The sequence below is a fragment of the Stenella coeruleoalba genome, assembly GCF_951394435.1.
Source record: "Stenella coeruleoalba genome assembly, chromosome: 13".
NCBI lineage: Eukaryota > Metazoa > Chordata > Mammalia > Artiodactyla > Delphinidae > Stenella > Stenella coeruleoalba.
In genome coordinates, this window is record NC_137159.1 from 37,948,184 (window position 1) to 37,969,221 (window position 21,038).

Below are 21,038 nucleotides of genomic sequence, written 5' to 3' on the forward strand. Positions count from 1 at the left end.
TTCCCAAATTTGCTGCCTCCTGTTTAATTCAACTAAGGTCCCTAATATTTTATGTAGAAATGTTACCATGCTTTCATGGCCTGGAGAGAGACACAGTGTTGTTTGTTCTAGAGAGGGAAGCAGCTTCAGAGTGGGTGGGCAAGCAGGCTGTAGGCTGAGCTTTGGGAGAGCATTTGCAAGCCTGTGGATACAGAACACCACGGCTGCAAGCATCACAGAGGAATGGAGCTATTCTCACCACAGATATAGAGCTCATTTAAATATCCCTGTGCACACAATTCCTATCAAAGGAGCTGGATTGCAAAAAGTAGCTATTTTGGAAGTTTTGTCTCTTATGGAAGGAAAATCAAAATTTTCTCTCTCTCTCTCTCTCTCTCTCTGCTTCAGTTTTACATGGAGAGAGTGAATGAGGATTTGTGGAGAGCACTGCAGCTCTCTACTTGGGCTCTTGGAGGACTCTCAAAGCCTGACAGGGAGGCCCTCCCAAAGCTGACAATGAAGGTCTCCCCATACCCCCACACTGCCCCCTCCTATCCTCAGTGTGGCCACCCCAGGTCCCTGCACAGCCCTGGGCACCTGCCAGGATCCTGCCCATCACTTGTCTGGGAGGCTCCTACCCTGCCCCCTTACTTCTACTCCTTCTGCAATGGTCAACTCAAGCCTATGCTCCTCCAGCAAGTCCTACCTGCCTCTCTCTCTTCTGGAAGTTTCCAAGGGAAGCAGAGTCCATATCACACCGCCCAGCATCCCTTTGTAATCCCTCCTGGAAGTAACCAGGTAATTCGTTCTGCCAACATTTTCTTTGCTGACATATTCTCTGCCCTGCCTCCACTACTCCCCATCCCCGACCATGAGTCCCGGTATTCCTGGAACTATGTGAAAACCTGGGTGGCAATGGTGTGCCAACCTGTTCACCATGATGTATAATCAGTAAGAAAGAAGTTGGGGGTGAGGGCGGGGGAGCATCGTGCTGGCTCTGCTGCTGTGAGGCCCTGGGTGTGAGTTCTCTGTGTTGGGCATCCCTCCAGAATGTCCAGGGCCACAGGCTATCTACCACCTCTGCTGCCATCCCACTATGTTCTCAACTCCCAAATCTTGGCCAGATCCTCAGCTCAGCCCCACAGGAAGCAGCAGAGCACATGATCAAGAGCCAGACTCTGGAGTCAGCTACCCAAGTTCTGGCCGTGTGGCTAGCTCCTCCCGGTGCCTTAAGTTTCCTCATCTATAAAATAGGGATAATAACAGTACCCACTTCACTCCATTATTGGGAGGATCAAGTGACCTACTTTTGTTAAAGCAGAATGGTGTCTGAGACATAAGAAATGCTGGTTATTATTATTTAACATTCTTTGAATAGTAGGGAGAGAGGCCACCTGATTTGTATGAGTCCTGTTCCCTGAACTTTTCCCATCTCTGGGTTTGGTTCTTCTTTTTTTTTTTTTTTTTTTGCAGTATGTGGGCCTTTCACTGTTGTGGCCTCTCCTGTTGCGGAGCACAGGCTCCGGACGCGCAGGCTCAGCAGCCATGGCTCACGGCCCAGCCACTCCGCGGCACGTGGGATCCTCCCGGACCGGGGCACGAACCCGCGTCCCCCGCATCAGCAGGCGCACTCCCAACCACTGCGCCTCCAGGGAAGCCCTGGGTTTGGCTCTTATTGTTAAGGCAGTTCTGACCTCCCTAGGAACTTTTTACCCTAGCTGCTCCCGGGTTTCCTTCTGTATCGTACTTTGCCTCCCCAAGAGGCCAGCCAGGGCCAAGGTCTAAAAGGTTGTCTTTAACTGCCACCCTGATATAGTCTATTTGTAATTGCTTTGAATGTGTTAGTCTTGATCTCCTAAACCTCTGTGTGCTTTCTTGAGGGAAGCAATTCCGTCGTGTGCATTTTCTTTATCTCCCAACTATGCCTAACATAGTTCTAGGCACTGGCTGAGGGACACGTTAGCACCTGGGAGAACCCAAAAGCAATCTTCCACCCCACACTGCCTAACGTCCATAATACCAGAAGTAACACTGGAGGGACCCCCTTGACTTTGGCCATCTGGGTCTGGAACAGGCGGATTGGCAAATACACCTGCCTTGGATTTGGTAAGTTGGGGTTACCAAATAACCCATAGGACATACAGCCATAGCCTCTGTCCACTTCCTGAGGTTTGGAGTCAGCTCGAATACCTTTATTGGGAGGCAGACAGGGGAGACGCCAGCCAGAGGCAATAAATAGATATCCTCTCTCCCTCGGCTTGATTTCCTCAGCAGTGTACCGAAATAATGCTGAGCCTAAAGCCTGCAGTAACAAAATAGACACAGGCAATGAAGGAGCTATAATTCCAGGCTATAGGGAAAGCTCCCTGGCTCTGCTGTGGTTCTCCATGGCCACCCTTATTTTACTGGAAAGGAAGCTGTTTGTGGCATCTCTAGGGCCCTTCTGGCATTTTAGAGCCTTTGCTGGAAAATGCTTTTAGATCAGCATTAAGTCTGTGTTGCAAGACTGGCTGAGTAATAAGTGAGCTAACCTATCCTATTTTCCATAAAGAACTCCAAATTCCTCCTACTTCTCTGAACAAAATATCTGTATTCCCACCCACACTCTCAGCTACCTGCTGCGGAGGATGAAACCCCACCAAGTTCTATTTTAGCATTGCCGCTCCTGGGGCTGCGGGCCGGTCCTCCCTTCCAGCCAGGGTCCTCCACTCTGTGTCTGAGTTCTTGCTCTGCTCCAGTAGGGATAAAGGCATGTTAATGGGGCCAAGAGTCCCTCTGCCAGATGGGCTGAAACACCACAGCCTTACTGCAGTCAGCAGCCCTTGGAGAAGAGTCCAGACGTGAAATGCTTTGCTGTGCAGAAATTGTCAGCAAACAGCAAGATGGGCCCCCACCTGCCATGCACACCATATTCCTGCCTGGGCAGCCGGGCTCAGCCTGTCCCTTGCCTAAAAGGCCCTCTATTCTCCTAGGCACCTGTCAATCCTACTATCTTTCAACACTCAGCCCTAGCTCCTTCCTCTCTTGTATCTATTCTTTCAGAATGCATTTATTGAGAACCTGCTGAACTCCAGGGAGTGGACTAGGGATGACGATACAAAGATGAAACTCACAGGCCCTACCTGCAAGGAGCTTCCAATCTAGGAAGGCTTCTCTGACCACTGAAGCCCACTGCCTTTTTTGAACTCCTTTGAACATCACCTGGTTGGTCCAGCCTTGGCTTTCGTTAATATTATCCCCAACTTACAGATGAGGTAACTGAGCCCCTGAGAGGTTAAGAGCATTGTCCATGGTCACTCAGTCAGTTGGTAGCCCTTAAGTGCTCAATAAGTTGGTCTTATTTCCCCAACTCATCTCTAAGCTTCCTGGGAGGGGACCAGACACTTCAGCTCCTCTACCCACAGCTTTCCAGCCACTCCTTTGCAGACATTAAGTCCCCAGTAAAAGCTGATAACTTGCTGATTGCTCTTGGGCTGGCCCAAGGCCAGGGGGTTGCTCCGCTTGGGACCCCAGGCCATCCCTGCATCTTGAGAGGCTGAGTTTCTTCCCCAGTGCTCTGGCCTCACACTCACCTCAGTGTGGCCTTCTCTTGAGAAGCAGCAGCTTTCAGCCTCCAGAAGGAGACATACCCCTCCCTGTGGCAAATAGATTTTGCTTGCTCCAAAGGCCCTATTCTCAGGACAGGCCAAGGTGAGAAGCCCTTAGGGTGGGAGACCCTTACTTAAATAGGGGTCTTGGTTGCAGTCTTCTTCCTCAAAGAAAATCAAGTTACCCTGATTTCTTTTTTTTCCCCATGAACCATTTGTGGGGAACAGGAGATAATAAAGAAAGCCGACGTTTCCTCCAGAGGAAACTTCTCAGGCTGCTTCTTACGAATGACTGTGGTCTTGTCGGGAGGATGCAGTGTAAGGGGGGAGCCGGTAGAACTGTGCTGGGAGCTCAAGCGGACCCAGCCCCCAACAGTGATCTGGCCACAGGGAAGTCACCAAGGACCCTGGGTGCCTAGGCCTCTGGCCAAGAAGGTCAGGCCTGGTTGTCAGCCAGCCAAAAGCTGCTGTGCCCGTGAAAGAGTTCATCCATAGACACAGCCTCACCTGAAATGCCACAGTCCGAAGTCTACCTGTGGGTGTTTGTTCTGTAAGGACAGATGTACCAGGCAGGGGAATTTAGGAAGCAGGAAGTGAGGACTCTGCATGGGAACGTTTAGGTCTCAGGATTCAAGTCAGAACCTCATTGAGGATTTGTTTGCTGTCTCTGCAGCAATTTAAATGTCCATTTAAATCTCTCTCCAGAGCTGGCTGCAGTATCTGGTGAGTTGGGAGAGAAGCCTCAGGGCCTTGGAATTCAATCCTGGGGGTGGAGGAGCAGGGAGGGAAGGGCTCAGAATAGAGAGAGAAAAGGTGCCCCCCAACACACACAGAGATGCACAGACAGGCAGAGGTGGTCAGCGCCCTGGGGGAAGCTGACTAATGAGGCCTAATCATGCCAAAGGGAAACCAGCCAACTGTCGGGCTATCTTCCCAGAGCTTGAAGACCTGAAGGAAGGAGCAGCTCGCTGGCCTCAGAGGTGACCTTGCTTTCAGGGGCCAGGGAAAGGAGAGGACACCCTCTGGAGGAGTATTCAAGGCCAGGAGGACGTCAGGATACGAAGGTGGAGGTCCTATGACTAGGGTGGGGATGGGCTTCCTCAAGGGCAGGGGAAGGGAGAGAGACAGGACAACTTAAGACAAACTGGCAGCCAGTCCGCAGGACCCAGGCTGGCCGGGCGGTGACGGCCAGGAGACGGCCTGCTTCTGGGGCACCAGACACAGCCTCTTCCCGAACACCACAAAGCTCCAGCCAACAGAAGAGCCACCTGGGCCTCCTTGCACACTTTCCTGCTCAGGAGCCAGGAATGTGCTGCCTCCTTCCCTGACCTCACAGACTGTACTCGGCAAAACAGCCGGATGTTCTCCAGATGCTATTTGCCTGCCATCACCTGGCAGCAGGCAACAGGCAGAAGGAGTAACTCTCACCCTTATTTTCATTTCTGTTTTCTTGAAATAAAATTCCTTAGAAAGAACTCTGAAAGCGAGGAGAAGAAATCCTAACTTGGTAACACCATTGAATGTTTCCATTTTTCAGGGCAAACCAATGGATTTTTGATTTTTAATTTTAATTTTTTTAATTAAAAAAATAAAAATTTTATTTTTAATTTATTTATTTTTGGCTTCGTGGCATGCAAAATCTTAGTTCCCCGACCAGAGATTGAACCCGCACCCCCTGCAGTCAAAGCAGGGAGTCTTAGCCACTGGACCGCCAGGGAAGTCCCCCTCTGGATTTTTAATTTAAAAAACAAAAAAAAGCGGGGGGGGGGGGATAAAAAGAATTAACTAAGGAAACTATAAACAAAATGAAAAGATAACCTACAGAATGGGAGAAAATATTTGCAAACGATGTGATCAACAAGGGCTTAATTTCCAAAAAGCTCATACAATTCAACAACAAAAAAAACAAACAGCTCAATCGAAAAATGGGCAGAACAGACATTTCTCCAAATAAGAAATACAAATGGCCAACAGGCACACGAAAAGATGCTCAGTATTGTTAATTATTAGAGAAATGCAAATCAAAACTACAATGAGGTACCACCTCACACCAGTCAGAATGGCCATCATTAAAAAGTCTACAAATAACAAATGCTGGAGAGGGTGTGGAGAAAAGGGAACCCTCTTGCACTGCTGGTGGGAATGTAAATTGATACAGCCACTATGGAGAACAGTATGGAGGTTCCTCAGAAAACTAAAAATAGAATTACCATATGATCCAGCAATGCCACTCCTGGGCATATATCCAGAAAAAATTCTAATTCAAAACAATACATACACCCCTATGTTCATAGCAGCACTCTTCACAATAGCCAAGCCATGGAAACAACCTAAGTGTCCATTGACAGATGAATGGATAAATAAGACGTGATACATATATACAATGGAATACTACTCAGCCATAAAAAAGAATGAAATAATGCCATTTGCAGCAACATGGATGCAACTAGAGATTATCATATTAAGTGAAGTAAGCCAGAAGATGTACCATATGATATCACTTATACGTGGAATCTAAAATATGACACAAATGAACTTATCTATGAAACAAAAACAGACTCACAGACATAAAGAACAGACTTGTGGTTGCCAAGGGGGAGGGGGTTGGGGGAGGGAGGGAGTGGGAGGTTGGGGTTAGCGGATGTAAGCTATTGTATATAGAATGGACAAACAACAAGGTCCTACCATACAGCACAAACAACTATATTCAATATCCAAGCATAAGCCATAATGGAAAAGAATATTTTAAAAAAAGAATGTATATACGTGTATGACTCAATCACTTTGCTATACAGCAGAAATTAACATAACACTGTAAATCAATTGTACTTCAATTTAAAAAAAAAAAAAAGAATTAACTGAAAACGACAGTGGCAAGAAGCTAAATTAGCCCATACAGTTTGAAAATGAAGATAAAGGTCTTAGTGAAGTTTGTACTTCCCCCAGACGACACATGGGACAGGGCCAGGTGACCTCCCAGCCTTGCTCACCACATCACACCACCCTGGGCCCGTTTTGAGGGAAGAGCTTAGCCCAACCAGGTCTAACCTGAGGCTGGAATATGCCACTAGCCATTTTAGGGAAGTACATTCATGTATACTAAGAGTTGCATAGATAGCATATAAATTTATACAAAATAAAAATTACATGTGTGCCTGAAATAACATAAAGTGCATTTGCACATTTTCTGGAAAAATAAAGGTGGTGTTCAGCTTGGCCCTCTGGGGACGCCCTGACAGAAGGTAAAAGAGGTGGCTGCCTGCCATGGCTGGGCCTGACGTGACGTAGAACTGAGCTGACCCCATCGTGCTCATTCGGTGATGGGGTGTGGGGCTCATAGGTTACCTTCCCCGTTCCAAAGACAACACTCAGCTCTGTCAAGCTCTCCTCACTGCCTCTAGCGAGTCTCCCCACAACCCCTGAAGGCTCCTTTACTCACTTCTGCAGCAGAGATACTCCGTGAACACCCGTCTTTGAGGTCAGGCCTGCTGCCACACAGAATCCAAGCATCTTCGGGGCTCTCCCATGTGCCTGCTCTGCTCTATTAGCTGGACCATACGGTCCTGGCAGTGAGGGGTCTTACTCTCCCTCTCGCCCGTGTTTCAGAGGTGTGTCTGTGATGAAGACCCAGTTTCCACTCTGACAGCCCCACTCCCCGCCAACACCCGCTAGTTCTCTCCAGCGGTCTGGAGATTCCAGGCGCAGGTGATGAACACAGGAACAGCTCTAGTCAGGGCCCCAGTTGTAACTCGCCTGGCAGCTACTGCTTTTTTAAGGTGAGGAATATGACTGTCCCTAGGACTTCAGGCTAAACATCAGATGAAGATGGGGAGTCCCTGATCCTTTCATTCTGGGGTGTGGGCCAGTGAAGCAGTGTGCTGACATTCCCCTCACCTCCTCGCCCCACGCACAGCCCTGGTCCCACAGTAGACTCTCTGGTAGAGCAGGAAGGAGGTAGTGCTGGCTGCTTCCACAGAGTGGTGTGGAAGACCGCCAGGATTAGGGCCCACCCCAGCCGGGGATGAAACGGAAGGGAACTGTAAAAGCAGGAGAGGAAACAACTCCAGCCTCTGCACATTGACCACAGCCGCTCCAAGCCTGGGCTCCCCCCAGCTCCGGGGCTGCCATACCACTGGGGACCCCCAGCCTTAGGATCCAGACCCACGCGACCATCACACTGAGGGTGCCGAGGATTCAACAGCACCTGTTGCATGGTGAGGACCCGCACTCTGACTAGAAAAGAAAGCAGACAGACATGGTGTGTGAGAGGCCAGCAGGCAAGCCCCTGGGGAAGCTCACCCACCGATGGGACCTGCCACCTGGCCCTCAGAGAGCGGGAACCTCTGTGAGCATTTGCCTCCATGCCTCTGGAGCTTGGAGGAGCCCCGCAGACCACAGACTCCTGGCTGTCCCAGCCCTGAGTCATCACAGCCCCAGCTGGTCCTGCAGCCAGAAAACCAAACCACTGAATTTCAACCAAAGGGCCTGAGAGCTTGAGAGGATTCAAACAGGGCCACTAGTGGGCGGTCCTGCAACGAGCCTAAGCAGAACAAAGCAGGATAGAGCTTTGCCAGGAACCAGAAGAAAAGAAACCCTCCACTGGCACCTGGGCTGAGGCCCACTCTGCCTCCAGAGACCTTGGCTTGGCACCAGGGTGAGGCTTCCCAGAAGTGCTTGACAAAGGTACTCCGGAAGTCTCTATGGTGCTTCCAAGTTCATAGAATGTTAAAGTAGGAAGGGACATTTTGTGGGATTTTCACAACTCCTTTCTCTTCTCTGGGCCACAGTTTGCATATCTGTGTGAAGAAGAGACTGCACCAGATCTGCAGACCTCAACCGTGTCTGCACATGGGAACTGCCTGTGGATGCCCCAGTCCACAGGTGAGCATCACGAGCTCCTGATCTTCAAAGTAATCCAGGGGGCAGGTGTGGGGAGCTGTGGAGGAAGTGCTGCCACCAGACTGGCCAAGAGTTGAAAATTGTTTAAGTAGGATGATGGGCAAATGGACCGGGGGAGGAAGTATTGTTCTGTTCACTCTTGTTTTTTAGAATAAAAAGTTAAGAAACCAAAACTACTGATACTCTAAAACTAGCTTGCCTGGGTGTCACCTGGAACCTATTAAACTGGAACGTCTAGGGGCAGGGGCCCTGGCACTGAGGTTTTCACAGAGGAGTCCCCAGGTGATCCTGCTGTGCAGCCAGGATTGAGAACCCTGGGCTAGACACTCTCCCTGGTCCCCACACACACCTGAGCGGCTGGGCCGCCTGCACCTTCCACCAGACACAGCAAGTCACACTCTGGTCCCATTTGCTCTAACTTCCTGCTGCAGGAGCCCTTCCTCTCAGAGGGGAATGATGGGAGCTACACTTGGAGCAGGGGGTCCCTGCCAGGCCTTCACCCGGGTCCTCTAGTCAGTCCAGTCTGCCCCACCCCCTGGTTATGGTGGCCCCTCAAATTGGCTGCTCCCCAAGGCCTCCAGGGGAGGGAGCTCAGCACAAGCTCAGGGAGGGTGCAGGCTGCTCCTCCAGGTGCATCAGGAAGCTCAGGGCAGGACCATTCCCTCTCACCCACACAGTGAACCTGAACTTGTGCCTCAATTTCAGTCTCCTCACGTGGCCAGGTGCTGTCAGGCCTCCCACCTCTCAGAACACAGTGAGTCACATTCCTATTGCATTTGGGTTGACCTCCCAGCAGACACTGAACGTTCCTGGACTGCTTCCCAGCATCCTTTTCCCAGTTGCATTTCAGCGTCTGGGACCAGGAAGGAGCAAACAGGCTCAGTTTGGATTTCCACACAGGATGCTCAGCTTGCTGGGCCCCCTGAGAGTTTCCACCTGCTTTCCCTGCCCCCTCAGCCCAGAACACCAACTGCTGCAGCACGTCCCCAACTGCAACATCACCCTCCGCGATCCTCGATATTGATACATGCCGGATTTCGCTGCTGTCTCCCCAACACTGGTGCAGCCGTTTGCATTCCACACTCCTGGCAAACTTCTCAGAACGTTCCCTCCCCATCCAACCCTTTGTCCTTTGTCAGTAACTAACCAGCTCTGCAAGGCAGTGTGGACCTTTCAGAAATTAAGGAACTACTTAGGTGATGTTGCCACTTTCTCACATAGGTACTTCCTACTGCCTTTCTGGAGCTGAAGTTGGTTCTCCAGTTTGGCATTGGAGGCCTTTCCTGTCTCATTTCCCATTACTTCCCTATTAAAAACAAAAACAGGGACTTCCCTGGTGGCGCAGTGGTTAAAAATCCACCTGCCAATGCAGGGGACACGGGTTCATGCCCCGGTCCAGGAGGATCCCACATGCTGCGGAGCAGTTGGGCCCGTGAGCCATGGCCGCCGGGCCTGCGCGTCCGGAGCCTGTGCTCCGCAATGGGAGAGGCCACAACAGTGAGAGGCCCTCATACCGCAAAAAACAAAAACAAGCCTTCTGCTTTAGTCAGTCTGGTCTGCTTATATCCCCACAGTGTACCTTGAGGTCTCTGCTCAGGCTAATTCTCCTGCTTCGAAGAATGGATTGCCCTTCTCTCTACCTGCCATCCTCAGGATCTGTCAGACCACTTTAACAACACTAGTAGAGGGTAAACCTTCTTGAGCACTTACTGTGCCAGCAGTGCTAAGCGCCTCATGCATCATCTCATTTACTCCCCACAAAACCCTAAGTCACTTAAAAAAAAAAAAAAGGACAACACTTTAGGTTTAGGTTACAGAGAAGTTGCAAAAACAGTACAGAGAGCTCTGTGTACCTCTCACCCTGCTTCCCCTAATGTTAACATCTTATACAACCACAGGACAATTATCTTCTTCTCTCAAATGTCCTTTTTCTGGTCAAGGAGCCCACATTTGAGTTGTTGTGTCTCCTTATTCTCCTCCAGTCTGTGAACAGTTTTTTTGTCTTTCATGATTTTGACTCTTTTGATGAGTGCTGACGAGTTGCTTTGTAGAAAGTCTCTCAATCTGCGTTTGTCTGACGTTCTTCTCATGATTGGATTGAGATTATGTACTTTTGGCAAGAAGACCACCGAAGAGATGTGATGCCCTTCTCAGTGCATCGTACCAGGAGCACATGATGTTAATTTGTCCTATTTTTGTAAATTTGTCATGTTAACCTTGATCCCTTAAGATAGAGTCTGCCAGGTTTCCCCACAGTAAAGTTACTTTTTCTCTTCATAATTTGTAAGTACCTTGGGGGAGACACTTTGAGATTCTACAATGTCCTGTTTCCCTTCCAACTTCGGCCCACTGAGTTTGGAACCATCCGTGGGTCTTGCCTGCAGTAGTTATTACTGTGATACAGGCCTAAAGGTGATTTTGTATTTCACGAGGGTCCCTGTTTTCCCCACTTTATAGACGAGGACACTGTGTCTCAGATCTGTGATGTAGCCCAAGGTCCTAATGCTAGTAAGTTAGAACTCGGGCACCAAAGCACTGCCTCTGATGCTAAGCTCTTTATTCTCCTCCTCAGGGAGTGAACCACATGCTGGTGGGTGGCACCTCTTGTAGTCACCTGATCTTCCACATGGTCTCCTCCCCCAGACACACAGTTGGTTTCTGGAGGGCAGGAACTGGATCTCCTACCTAATTGCCCCAGATGCTCAGGGCAGGGCCTGGTGTCCAGCATTTGTGGACTGAGTGGTCCTGGAGGATTGAAGAGGTCACGCATGACAAGGGGAGAGGGTGGAACCAAAAGAAAGTCCAGCTTCTTTCCTTTCCACCAGCCCACAAGGTATTATGGCCACAGATACACCCAACTCTGTGAACCAGGGGAGAATGGTGGGAAGGGGACTCAGAAGAGCAGACACCAGCAGGGGTGTGTGAGCCAGAGGCTGACCAGTGGGTGGAGGTGGGAGAAAGTTCGAAAGAAAAGGCAGAGGGAGGAAGAGGGACCATCTTACCCAGCCCATCATTTTGCAGATGAGATGGCCAAAGCCATTGTTTCAGGGCATTATTGATTATAATCAGATCCTCAAGAGCAAAGCGGGGCTTATTGAAAGGATTCAGAGGAGGAGTTTACTGAACTCATTGGCAGGAAGTACAGCCTGGAGGAGGCTTTTCTACTGAAGTTCTCCCGCTGATTACTAGCATCTCTGCGCCTCTACATTCACATGTACCTGTAGTTCCACCAATACTTATTGAGCACGTTTATGTGGCAGCAGCGTGCTGACTATGGGGAAGAAAACTGTGAGCAAAACCAGGGGTCCCCTTGGCACATTGGGGAGGGGTTGGTTTTGTCTGACTTGTCTTCTCAGGTCGTGGGTAGGGTGATCTAAGCCAGAAGGAAAAGCCAAAGTGACAAACATACTGAGTGACATCCTGCATGGGCCAGCAAGGGCTGGTGACGTGCTCAAGGTGGCATGGGGCTGCAACTTGGGTCCTTCAATGCTGATTTCAGGGCACATTCCTATTTGCTCACTTTCTGATGCAGTGTGATGCAGGGGTTGATGAAGATGTGCATGCATGTAGGACCAGGGCTGAGGGCAGGTAGCTGGGCGTGTGGGAGGACTGGGGGCTGGATAGAGGAGGGGACTGTTCATAAGGAAACCACAGGCTGAAAACACTGAGAATCAGCCTTCAGGGGCCAGTTTCAGGCTTCAGTTTCCAGCTCCTGGCTTCTCTGCTCCTACGGCAACCGTCAGCCCACTGATCTGGCAACCAAGGCTGAACGCTCAGGACCTGAACTCCAGGTTTGCCCAGTGAGGGGAAGGTGGAAGTGAAGAACAGGTGTGCTGAGTGCGGTGACCAGCACTGGACTAGACGCGGCCTTGGGCTCTCGTCCTAGTACTCAGGACAAATCCCTTCGCCCATCAGACCCCAGTCCACTCACTGGATGCAAAATGAGGGCTGGCTCAGAGGTTTACAGTCTGAATCACCCGGAGACCTTGTGACCTGGTAGATCCCAGACCCACCCCAGAGATGGGGTGCCGGGGGGCCTGGAAGGAGATTCAGGGACATGCCTGGCTAACCGGTGCTCTCAGGTGGCCCTGGGCCATCCTCAATCCTGGACCACACTTTGACCAACAGTGGACTTGGTCATCTCTGGGGTCTTTCACAGCATTTCCCTGAAAAAGCCAAGTTTCTTTGGGCCACATAGAGGGAAGGCCACTATCTTCCAGATGCCCCTGCCTATTGGTGTGGGGTGGCCCAGCAGAAGGCCAAGCAAGATGCCTGCCTAAAGGGAGCCAGCAGTCACGCTTGGGGGAGCTGAAGTGGAGCCACGGAACCTCCATGCTGTCTGCTCAGGACCCTGAGGTCACGCTGGCCTCCATCCCCCATTCCCCGGGCTGGCCTAGCCACTTCAGATCCTTATCAGGCCAAAGCTCAGTTGAACATATTTGTATGCCAGAGAGCAGAGTTCAGGGCCCAGTCCTGGAAGCACTTTGTGTTTTCCCAAATTCCGGGAGATCAACATGTTGATGAGACCTAACAGGAGCCCAAGGGGCTGGCCGGAGACCCCAGGACCCAGTTCCTCAGTGGAAAATCCACACTCACCAGTTTATACCTTTGAATTTCAATTTGCCCACTCTGTATGCATCATCAAAAGCTCCATCTTCAAAGCTTCCTTATGCCATAAAGCTGTCCCCAGCCCCCCAGCCAAAATTACCTGCTTTTTCTTCTACAACTTTGTTAACCATTTTAATGCTCATCTCCTACCCCAGCTGAAAGTAGGCATTGTCCCATTTTTGTTTTCCTGGGAGTCTGGCACATAGCAGGTGTTCATCAAATTGAAAATAGAATTGAATGAGACAAGGGGGTTAGTCTTCCAGTTCAAAAAATGAAGAAATTACTGTGGTTTGTTATTATATTAGATCAATCATTGATCTAACGTTATAGGTGACAGTTTATTAAAATAACCATTTTGCAAAGAATATGCTACATTTCCTGGCAATAATAACTATTCATAATTTATATTAGGGGTATCTACAGGAGCCCCAAAGATGAACTGCACAAAGTAGGAATGGCAAGTGACAATACTTAGCATCTATTTTTTTTTTCTGAGCTTCACATTGAGTGAATGGTATTCTACCTTATAAAACCAAAAAGGACGATAAACGGGGAAGGAATTTTTCCCAGGAAGACACACAAGCCCACAAGAATTGCACGCACAGCTAGCAATTATGTTGGAAGCATGGTCTAAGAATGAGAGAGTTCCCCTTGACTCTATGGACTCATATTTATCCCACAAAAGACACGGAGACAGGATCCTTGGTGCAGGAATACTGGTGGAAGGGCAAAACCTATTTCACATCTGGGTCTGAGGTGGCCCCGGTAAGGGAGGTTTGGGACACCAAGTTCTCCAGGTTAATGGTAGTGCCTGGAGTCAACAGGGCTGTGGAGGAGGCATCTGCAGCTCATACTGAAAGAACTATTTCTCCTCAGAGAAAGCACTATTCATGGAAATAACTGAAAAAAAAAAAAAATGCAACCTTTGAGGGCTTCCCTGGTGGCGCAGTGGTTGAGAGTCTGCCTGCCGATGCAGGGGACACGGGTTCATGCCCTGGTCTGGGAAGATCCCACGTGCCACGGAGCGGCTGGGCCCATGAGCCATGGCCGCTGAGCCTGCGCGTCCGGAGCCTGTGCTCCGTAATGGGAGAGGCCACCACACTGAGAGGCCCGCGTACCGCAAAAAAAAAAAAAAAAAAAAAATGCAACCTTTGGGACAATAGTTGCTTTGGGGTCTGTCTGATAGGCTCTGAGCAACTACTTCTGTGGAAAGTGGATGAAAATGAAAGAAGATGCTGATGTGGTCTAGGACTCAGGTGGGATACCCAGGCCTGATAACCAACTTCCAGAAGAGGGGATGTGAAGGTGAAATCTCTTATTTTTTTAAAAAAAAGTAGGGTAAGGGGTTTGTAAGAGTAACCAATGGCCCAGAGACATTTATGACAAAAATGTGGGAACAGTGTGGCAGAAAGAAACCCTGACTGACGCTCAATGACTGAGTCACACTCCGGGGGCATCCTGCCCGATGGTTCCCCATGATCAGCTCAACCACTAAATTGCAGCAAAGGGAGGAAGGACAGCTAGTCTACTTCATGGAGCCTCAATTTTGTCACATGTGTACCACAATCATTTCTACCCACAGGTTTGTTTACAAGCATTAAGTAAGATCACAGCAGGACTAGTAGATGCTTTTCCTGAGACCAGAGCCAATAGTACCTTGGCCTGGCTAAATAACGTGTAATGGTTTGCATTCTAGTATAGAAAACACATGTGCTCTGCAGCTATTCCTGTAACTGAATGGGACGTGAGCTCCATGCCCCCGCCTATTTTTAGCATTTTTTTGGTTTTATGATTTGTCCTCATTGCTTGCTTACTTAAGGAAACCCATTTCATCACGGCCTGAGAAAAATGTAGTACTCAAAAATGTTTATGGCAATACGATACTTTTTATAATGCTACAATGACATTTGGGCTGATTGTGAATGTCCTCTTTTCCCCTCTGGTTAGGAACACATGAAAAGTCAATTAAGCAGCACAGTTTGTTCTGTAAGTTAAGTTAGTGTGTAAGGCAGTTTGGGCACTGTTTATGGAAATGAAAAGTCTTCGCCCGGTTTTGACTCTTTTACAGAAGTCTCTTGCTGTGACAGGCTGGAAAATGAACTAGAGGAGAATGTGGGTGCTCCACGTAGGGACTTGGTCAAGAAACTTGGCCAGGAGGCAGAAACATGGCGCTGCATAAGCGCCATGTGCCTGGGGCCGAGGGCCAGCCTTCAGTAGAAGGTCTCTTAATTCTGAGTTGACTTTGCCTTGAACCAAGCTGACAATAAAGAAATTCCAAACAAACAGCCCCTTAAGCCCAAATGAATGCAGATTTCAGTGACATACAAGAATGGACCACTGAGGGACCAGGCCCTTCCTCTCTGCAGCTTCAGTAGAAGCCCTAAAAGCAGGTATGCCCTGGCTTCCCCGAGACAGCGTAGAAGGCAACATCCCGGCTGCCCCTGGCAAGCACATACGCACGCGCGTGCGCACACACATGCTGCTTGTTATTCACAAAAACAACCCACTGACTCCCGATAATATCTGTGGTATTCTCCCTACTGTCACATCTGATTGAAATCTCTCCCACGAGGGCAGCAATTCTCCAACTATCTCACAATTTTCAATCAGAAGTTCTACAAGCAAAGAAACCACATGACCCCCAAATCGTACTTCTAAATATTCGCCCAAGAGAAGTGAAGTTGTACATGAACGTTCATAGCAGCTTTATTCATAACAGATTGTAAATCCTCTTTAAAAACTGAAGCTAATTTACTTCAAAACCAGAATTAAGTTTTTCTTCGAACTGTCTATGGGACTACATATTGGCAGAGTGTCTGAAGGTGCTTCTGGGGTCAGCTGTCATGCTCACAAATGTCCAGGAACCCTAAAGCACTGCCCTGGCCTGGGTTTGCTGTAGAAACAAGCAAGTGGATGAGCAGTTGCAAGAGCCTCTCCAGAAGGCCCAACTTCTCTTTGGTTTTCTACTCAAAATATTCTTCTGTCTTTAGTATCAAAATCCATGTGTTCACCATCTGGGTCCTCAGTGCCAGGTTGCTGAGGGGCAGGTGCCCAGCTCAGCAGCATCATGTGCATTACCTCTTGATCTTTGTGATGTAACGAGACAGTGGGTTATGTTATATGGATTTTGCGGATGAGAAAACCAATCCCCACAAAGGAGAAGTAACTAGCTCAAGGCCACACACCTGGTGAGTCTTGGGCTGGGATTGAACCCACGTGGTCCAATTTCCGTAGTTGCTACAGTTGCCGCCTCACAGGCGGAATGAACCACTGAGGATGATCTCCGAGCTGCACCGAAGGGGAGCATGAAGGCCTCCTCCCAAGAGGGTATACACTGCAGAGTACTGCTCTGCCAGCTTGGCCAGGCTGTATTTCCTGCCCTGCAGTGTGTGTGTCACCCGGCCTCCACACACAGGAACGGCCTCACCCATCAGCTGGCCTTAGTGCCCTCCTGGGATGCCCACACCGAGAGACGGGGTTTTAAAAGCCTGGAGCTCTAACCTTTACAAGTACTGGGTAATTCCTCATAATAGCCCTATGTAGTAGGTTCTGTTAGCAGCCCTCACGTAACAGGCAAGAAGATGGAGACATAAAGGGGTAAAGAAACTTCCCCATCATCTCCAGCTAGTAAGGGGCAAAATCAGATCTAACATCGAGACCTTTTTCTGACACCAGAGCTAAGCTCTAATCTCTGTCTTCTCAGAAGTTAGAGAAATAAGCCATGGGGGAAATGCTGGTGCAAGAAAATAAGGTCTTAGCTCCTTTGCAGAATAGCCACTTCCGGGTTCAGTGGCAAAGCAGTGGTGGGACCAGAGGCTGCTGGCAGCAACCCCTCAGGTCAGGCCACAAAGAAGAGGGGGAGCAGCCAATTGGAGGAAGGCTTTAATCACAGTCCTGGCTCCGAGCCTATAGCAAAGCCAGCAGCAGGTCCCTACTCTGCCCCAGGGCTAAGAAATTCCCACTGGGCTAGCCCAGTCCTCTGCATCCCGGCAGCACATCTCCACCCCCATCTTCTGGAGATGGGCACTCTCCCACTGGGAACCATGGGGACTTCCTAATCAGATTAATTTTGGTCAATAATCTGGTTGGGAAGCTCTGATGAGCTTAGTGAGAAACTCATTCCAAATCTAATACAGATCTTCCTCCACTTATGATGGGGTTAGGTCCTGATAAACCCGTCCTAAGCTGAAAATATCTTAAGTGGAAAATGCATTTAATACACCTAACCTACCCAACATCACAGCTTAGCCTAGACTACCTTGCCTTACACTTACATTAGCCTGCAGTTGGCCAAAATCATCTACTATGAAGCCTATTTTATAACAAAATGTTAATTATCTCATGTAATTTATTGAATATTGTATTAAAGGTGAAAAGCAAATGGTTATCGGGGTCCAGAATGATTTGTAAAACTGAAGGGTTGTTCACCCTCCATGACGGGGCAGCTGACAGCGAGCTGGGGCTGCACTGCCCGTTCCCAGCATCACAAAGGAATACCGGCACATCCCTAGTCCGGGGAAAAGGCCCAAAGTCAAAATGCAAGGTCCAGTTTCTACTGAATGAATATCACTTCTGCACCATCATAAGGTCAAAACATCCTAGGTTGCACCATCCTACATCAGTTAGAACCATCTGCGGTTCATCGCTAACAAGAAGTCCTCCCCTGCGCTTTCAGCGCACAGTGAAACTGCTGCCTCCCATCCTTGCGCGCATTATTCCTCACAGCACGACCACACCCAGCACACACTCCTTCCTCTTGCCTTTGGGGACAAGGCCGCTTTTCCTCCAGGCCCAGGGGAGGAGGAAGCCCCCTCCCCCAGCCCACTCACTGGCTGCTGTCTGATGAGACAACCAGGCGGTTGTCGGCCTGGTCTAGCGTGAGAGGCCGAGCGGGCCGGGAGAGGCCCGTTAGGGTAATAAATTAAAAAGACGCAAAAAAAAAAAAAAAAAAAAAAAAAAAAGACGCAAAAAGCCTTCTGGCTAAGACGGTGACGCAGCAACAGAAACAAAACTGACGGCGGCTAGAAGAAAGGCGGCGAAGAGTCCCACCCCTCGGAGGCAGCCTTTTGCGCGGAGGATGCTGACCCCTGCTGGCCGCGCGCGGGGACGCAGCGTGGCTGCCGCCGAGACTGTAACAGTGAGTCACCTCGTGAGGTGCTGAGTGGGGGAGCACCCTGCCTGGGGGCAGGGGGCCTGGAGGGGAGGGGAGGGAAAGGCAGGGACGCGGGCAGAGGCCCTGAGTTCTAGTCCTGCCCCCCACACCATCATCCAGTAACAGGGCTGGCAGCCCCTCCCAGCTCTCAGATGCCATCAACTCCTCGTGTTTTAAGATTATAAGCAAGGAGGAAAAGGTAAGAGATATGCAGTATAAATGGCGCTAGTAACCCTCCAGGGCCTACCTGTGCCTCCAAAAGGCTTCCCGCGTTAGGGTCTTCCCCGGACCAGCCAATTCCAAGTCCAGAGCGAGTGAAGCCGCGTTGGCTTAACGGATGGTTACTGACGGGTGGGCTGCATAATGGCTGCCAAAGCTAATCAGGTCCTAATCCCTGGAACCTGTGAATGTTACCTTATAAAGCAAAAGGGACTTGACAGGTGTGATTAAGTTAAGGTTGTTGAGATGGGGCGAGTACCCTGGATTCCTCAGGTGGGTCTTAAATGTTATCACAAGCATCCTTTAAGGAGGGAGAAGGAGATTTTACTACAGCAGAGAAAGAAAACCGTATTACAAAGGAAGCAGAGAGAGAGATTTAAGATGGTACTCAGCTCATTTTGAAGATGGAGTCATGGACCACAGAATGCAAAAAAGGCAGCTCTAAAAACTGGAAAAGACAAGGAAATGGATTCTCCCCCGGAGGCTCTGCTGACACTTCGATTTTGGCTCCATGAAACTGATGGCAGATTTCTGGTCTCCAGAACTGTAAGAGAATAAATGTGTGTTGTTTTTAAGCCACCAAGTTTGTGGTAATTGGTTACAGCAGCCATCAGAAACGAATACATGACCTTCTCCTCTCAAACTCTTGTGCTGGGTGCTTGGGATAAAGCAGTTAATGAGCAGGACGGAAAATCCACTTCCACCCCTAGAAATGTTTATAATCTCCCTCTCTTGGGATTTGAAAAAGCAAGAGCCAAAAAGTCATTAATCTTCTGTGGTGCAATATATAACCAATAAGCACATGGAAGATGCTCAAGATCATTAGCATTAGGGAGGGCAGGGATCATTAAAACCATGGTGAGATACCACTGCTATGATGGTAGGAGAGCTATGATGGGAGACACAGATAATAATAAGCTTTGGCAAGGATGTGGAAAAACTGGAATCCTCATGTGTTACTGATGGGATTGTAAAATGGTGTAACCACTTTGGAAGATAGCTTGCCAGTTTCTTAAAAAGTTAGACATAAATTACCAGTTGACCCAGCAATTCCACTCCCAGAAATCAAATTACCAGTTGACCCAGCAATTCCAGTCCCAGAAATCTGCCCAGGAAAAATGAACATTCATGTCCAAAGACATGGGCATGAATGTTCACAGCTGCATTACTGATAATAGCCAAAACCTGGAAATAACTGAGAAGTTCAACAGTGAATGAAAATGTGGTATACACGATGAACTATTATTCTGTAAGTGCCAACCAACTCTGTTGACACATCTGCTCCGTCACCACAGAGCTCCAGGCCAGTTTTACACTTGTTCACATCAAAAACCAGGAGAAATAGACTGTTCTGGTTAGCCTCACTATCTAGTCCCTTTTGCCACACTATCTTCCAGACTATTCCAATGACTCTTCCTCTGTCCTTCCCTCTCTTGCTGGTCTCCATGCTGCTCTCTGAACGCATCAAGCACAACCCTGCCTCAGGACCTCAATGCCATCTGGAATCCTCTTACCCCGATGGCTAGCTTCATGGCTCACTCCTCTCAATGAGGCTTTCCCTTACCACCTTTTAAAGACCATAATAACACCACCCCTTTTCTATCCTCCTTTCCCTGATTTTTCTCCACGGAACTTATCAATTTATAAAGTCCATAGTTTTGTCTGTCTCCTGGCTAGACCGTAAAGTCCGTAAGGAAAGGGATTAGTCTTTTAGGTTCACTACTGAATCCCCAGGACCCAGGACAATGCCTGATCCACAGAGGGAATGCGATAAAATATATGACATAAATGGATGAATTCATAGCCAACTCTTCCTTGGGCTTGGGTACTAGCATAACTTTTCCATGATGAAGACTGAGAGGGGGCCTGCTCTCCGCAGTAAATGACATAGACTAGCACTAGGGACTTGCAGTTCACTTGATTCTGGCTGAAGCACGCCTAATCCCCCAAGCACAGTAAGTACCGACGGCCACCAATAGCCAAAAGACCCATCCACACCTTTGAGGAAGGGCCATCTTTTCTCTGCCTCGTGGGTTCCTAGAGCATCCTGGATGAGGGTCCTTAGCTGGTAAGACAGGAAATTAGTCACACCTACTGTCTCAGACTGTAAGTGTCGCCAGAAAACCTATGTGACATTCACAGCATCTCTTCTAGGAATATTTTAGAAGGGAGAAAAAGAAAACACAACCTAAATACCTCTTGGTAGAGAAATGTTAGCTTTTAAAGAGTCTAAGGCTAAACAATTTAGTTATGAAACTATATTGTAGACTGTTGAATTCATTTAGTTTCTTATTTAAACTCACATCTTTTCCATCAAGTAAGAAGTCTTGGTTCATGTCTGTATGAAAATTCCTCTCTCTCATGAAAATTTAGCACAAGGAGGTGGTTTTTAACCACACTCTTCCTGGGAATTAGTGATATCAGTGGTTCTGGCCACAGTTCATTGTGTTTTACCAGGTTGTTCTCCCATTTACTACAAGGGAAGGGAAAGCTTCGTGAAGATCTCGGTTGACACTCTGGTTTTAACCCTTGATGGGGTTTTTCCCTTTAATTTGGGCACTTGGACATAATAGAAATGAATTAGGCTTTTTCCC

General features: G+C 48.8%; 1 protein-coding gene across 2 annotated transcripts in view; it reads right to left on the reverse strand.

Moving 5' to 3' along the window:
* Nucleotides 1-18,571, reverse strand: part of EHBP1 (EH domain binding protein 1) — a 559,191-nt gene extending 540,620 nt beyond the window's left edge. For both annotated transcript variants that reach the window (XM_079941625.1, XM_079941630.1), the window contains exon 1: nucleotides 18,473-18,571. The gene's annotated coding sequence lies outside the window, so the exon portion shown is untranslated. The remainder of the gene's footprint in view (nucleotides 1-18,472) is intronic.
* Nucleotides 18,572-21,038: the final 2,467 nt, after the last annotated feature.